Genomic DNA, 4305 nt, shown 5'->3' with positions numbered 1-4305 from the left:
ACATCAGCCTGACACTCCAACCACACCACACCACTAACAGGCCCTTCATTTCTGTACCCAAAGGCCCTTGAATATTGTTTCTTCTATCTGAAACACTCTCTACCTTCTGCCTGCCTGGAAACTCCCACTTAATCCTTGAAGATCCAGTTCCAACCCTCTCCAGGACCTCCGCGCAGGCAGCATTCAGCCGCCCTTCCTCTCCCTTCACAGTGCTCTGCGTGAGTGTCTCTCAGTAGAGGCTACGATAGAATAGAATGACCTGAGAATCATCTTCAAATCCCAGTCGCTCCTCCTCCCCACTCACCAAACATCGAGATGCAGTAAGTCTGGGGTGCACGCTGGTTAAGAGCACAGGCTTTGAGTCACACGAAGTCAGAGTAAGTCCCAGCTCAGCTGTTGACCAGCTTCGTGAGCTTGGCCAATGCACTTAAACTCCCTAAGGTTCTATTACCTCTGTAAAATGGGGACAGAAATAGGCAGGAATGATTAGCTGAGACAAAGCGTGTGTAACATTTGTAACATTTAATACAGTATCTGGCACCTGGGAAGCAGTGGACAAATTCTAATTGTTATCGGAAAGGATTTCAATTTATTCTGACCTATCTGGCAGCCTATGTATTTCTTGCCCACCCCACCCACCTCCGATTTGAGAATAAATACTGAGTATTCATGAAATTGTATTGTGACCCGTTGTTTCCATGCCCTGTGTCTCTTACTAATGTGAAATCCTGGAAGGCAGGAGCTACGTCTTGGTTCTAGGTCCCCAGCACGCAGTACCAGGAAAGGTGTCATCTCTCACAAGCTCTGTGATCTTAGACAGGTCAGTCTGCCTCTTCTGGCCTCGGATGTTTCTGATGCCGAGGAGAATAAGACCCACCATATCAGGTTGTTATGAATACCAAATAAGATGATGGATGTGGATGTGCTTTGCATGGTGTGAAGAAGTGAGCTGTTGCTATGGTTTTCCATCCAGGGTGAAAGGGAGCTGTGATTCGGGCCTGTCAGCACACAGCCACGTATCCGTGACTCTCCACTTCCTCTTCTCCCTACTCCACGAAATATCGGGGTAGCCCTCTTTCTTTAAACACTCTTAGTTGCCTTGTACCTAACGGAAGATTTCACAATGACCTAGACGATAGCTCCAGCCGCCCCAGAGAGAAAGGGACTTTGGATGCACGGCCGAGAGCGAGCGCATCACGATGCTTATCACTGGGAACGCAGCAGCGGGCAAGGCAGACGGGATCCTTACCCAGGAAAGTTTCAGTCTCGTAGAAGGAAAGTCGATGATAAATAAGGAAACATGTAAATGAAATAATTTCAGAGAGTAATAATTACTAAGAAAAAATGAAGCAAGCAATGTTATAGATGAAGGGGGGAGCGGGAATCATTAGATAGTGTAGTCACGGAAGGCGTCTTTAGGAGGTGACATTTGAGCCCAAATCCAAAGGACAAGAAGGGTTGAGTTGTGTGAAGATTGAGGTCGTGAGGTTCCCAAGTAGAGAAAACGACAAAAAAAAATTTTTTTTTAATTTTTAAAAAATTTTTGTACTAAGCAGCTTGGTCTAAAATGGAGGTCACTGAAGGTAGAATTACCGAGTCGAGAGAGAGCTAGCTGTGATGGCGCGGGAGGGTTAGACAGGGACGCTGCCATGTGGGGCTTCGCAGGCTGCGACTTTAAAAATATATAGAAATCAAATGAGCAATTGAATGAAGAAGTTATTCGGACCTCTGCTTCTCGCATGCACATTCATTAAGCAGATATAATTCAGCATCTACTGTGTGTCATCATGCTAGGAGTTAGAGATACAGAGAAAAATAAAATACAGAAGCAGTTTTATGAGCCCGGTAACCAAGGATATAGATGCACAGCAGAGGGTTGTAACGTAGAGGGAGCTTAGAGGAGGGAGTGATTGACAGTGCCTCAGGGATCAGGGAAATTTTCATTGAGAATGAGGATACTTTAACTAGAAGATAAAGCAAAAGTGATCCAAAAAAAAAAACATTCCAGCCAAAAGGAGCAGCAGGTGCTAAGGCACGGGGATGAAGCTATTCGGAATGAGTGGTCATCTGTCCTGCTAAGAACACAACTGGAGAGGAGGGCTGGGTCTGCCTACTGAGAGACCAGAGACTTTGCATCTTATCATAGGCACGTGATATATATGGAGGGGTTAGAATGCTCTCTCTAGGGCATGGGAGATGGTGGGCAGGAAGGAGGAATTTGAGGCAGTTAGACCAGTGAGTGGAGTTTGCAACAAAGCAGGTACAAGGCTTGTATTTAGTTATCGGAGAGGGAGGGAGAGATATTTCCAAGACAGATGCCCTTTGTTCCTTAAGTAACAAGCAGGACCCTAAATCCCCAAACTTCAGGGAAGAACTGACTGCATGGGGAACTCCCCCACGTCTCCCTCTTGGTTTCACAGACACCTCTGCTGGCGCCTTCTCTCCTCCCGGTTGCCAGCCCCCGCCTCCTTTCTCAGGAAGCTTGGGTCTCCCTGGGAGCGGGTCTGCCCTTGGGGGAGGCCTCTCAGCTCTGTGCCCTGCAGCTGGGCTGACAATCGGCCGACGGAAGAGGGGCCCGGCGCCCCCCGCATGCACATGTGCTAGCCCAGGCAGGAGGGAGCGCCTCCGCAGAGGAGTCCAGCAAGAGGGGGAGAGAGAGGCGCGCCAGAATCTCGGTCCCGGGCGCCCAGGTCGGCCGCGGAGGAGCTGCAGCCTCCAACAGGTTCGTAGAACGCGCGCTCGCTCTCCGCTGCTGAGCCGCCACCTCCTCCGCCGGAGCAGGTTCGCTGGAGAGACCCCAGCCATAGGCCCTGCGGCGCGGAGCTCCCTGAGGGAGGCTGCCTCCGGCCCTCCTTCCTTCTCCCGGTAGCTCTCAGCCGCCGCCGGCTCTTCCGGGGCGAGGCGGAGGGCGCCACGGGCTCCTTCTCGCTTCAGCACCACCTCGGGGACAGCTCCCGCGGCCGGCTGGGTCCCGGCCCCGGGTCAGCACTGCAAAGGCGGACAGCGGCCGCCTGGCCAGCTCCTCGGCTCGCCGGGTCTGTGTTGAGCATCGCGGCCGCCCAGGACAGTCCCCTCGCCCCGCGGGCTCCGCTGCCCGCGTCAGCACCGCGGCGGCGGACAGCTCTTGCTGCCCTCCCGCTCCCTGGCGAGCCGCGAACAAAGCAAAGCGGAGGGGCTGGGGCCTCCCGCCCTCCTTGGGGGTGGGCGTTTGCATCGCTCGGGGGATTTCGGCTTCCCGCAGAGCAGTGTCCGGAGAGCTGGGGAAGGGGGCCTAGTCGCAGTCGCGCGTCTCTGGCTTGGGTCTGCAGTTCGCCAAGGCCTGGCCGTGCAATGGCGGGTCCCAGCTGGAAGTCGGAAATAGGGTGGGAGGGGAGACAGGCGCAGAGGGTCTCCGCCTCCAGCTGGGCGAGCTGGCCCTGAGCTAGGAAGAAGGTGCGCGCCACCCACTCTTCCTTCCAGACCCCACCTCCACCTAGCTCAGGACCACGGACTTTCAGGAGAGCCTAACACAGATGCCTCAGGCTCGCAGCTGCGATCACTGACTCTGGCTGTCTCCGGAACATCCCTAGAAAGTGTGAGGCTGAGTTCCGTGGGGGAGGAGGCCGAGAAACCACAGGGAATCCGCAGGAGCGGGCAGCTCCAGGCTCCCCCTCCGTCCTGCCCAGGTTTCTGCCCCTACCTCCAGAGCGAAGGTGCGAGGGAAGGGAGTGGGGGGGGGAGCAGCAGGTTGTGAAGGAAGCTTGGCAACTAGCAAGGAAAGAGGCAGAAGAAGTACGAGAAGCTGAGAGCTTCCCAAGCAGGGGAGCCAGTTCCGAGGTGGAAAACCAAACGTGGAAGAGGAAACCTTTTCTCTGGGAGCTGAAGCTGGGAGGGCCCCGGATCACGTGACTCTTTGGAGCACTGCCGGTCTCACCCGGAGACTGAGCCTAGCCGGGGCAGAGGTGATTTGCCTAAGGTCACCAAGCAATTTAGTAGCAGAACTGGGCCTTAAGCCCAGGCTCCCCAAATCCTGAGCCTGTTGTGTAACACTCTTAGAGAAGACTTTTAAAATCTCAGACGCAGGGAGAAGAGCTGAGTGGTTTCCGTTCTGAGTACAGGTCTCAGCTCTGTGGCTCACTAGCCCATGACCTTGGGCAAGGGGCCTTCTGAGAAGAGGGGTTAAAATGTTTCACGTGTGGTGAAAATTTAATTAAATATCTGTATAATGAGATTAGGGTGGTGCCTGGCACACAGTAAATGCTCAAAAAAAAAAAACGTTAGCAACCGTTCCTGCTATTATTCCTTCTGTAAACATGCGCTGAGGAC

The 4305-nt window shown here is 53.7% G+C and overlaps 1 protein-coding gene across 1 annotated transcript in view; it reads left to right on the top strand.

Annotated features, from left to right (window-relative positions):
• The first annotated feature begins 2550 nt into the window (after nucleotides 1–2550).
• Nucleotides 2551–4305, top strand: part of CPLX2 (complexin 2) — an 86700-nt gene continuing 84945 nt past the window's right edge. Inside the window, exon 1 of the mRNA XM_011363863.1 lies at nucleotides 2551–2722. The gene's annotated coding sequence lies outside the window, so the exon portion shown is untranslated. The remainder of the gene's footprint in view (nucleotides 2723–4305) is intronic.

The sequence above is a fragment of the Pteropus vampyrus genome, unplaced genomic scaffold, assembly GCF_000151845.1.
Source record: "Pteropus vampyrus isolate Shadow unplaced genomic scaffold, Pvam_2.0 Scaffold90, whole genome shotgun sequence".
In the NCBI taxonomy this organism is placed as follows: domain Eukaryota; kingdom Metazoa; phylum Chordata; class Mammalia; order Chiroptera; family Pteropodidae; genus Pteropus; species Pteropus vampyrus.
This window is presented reverse-complemented; position numbering and strand designations above follow the sequence as displayed.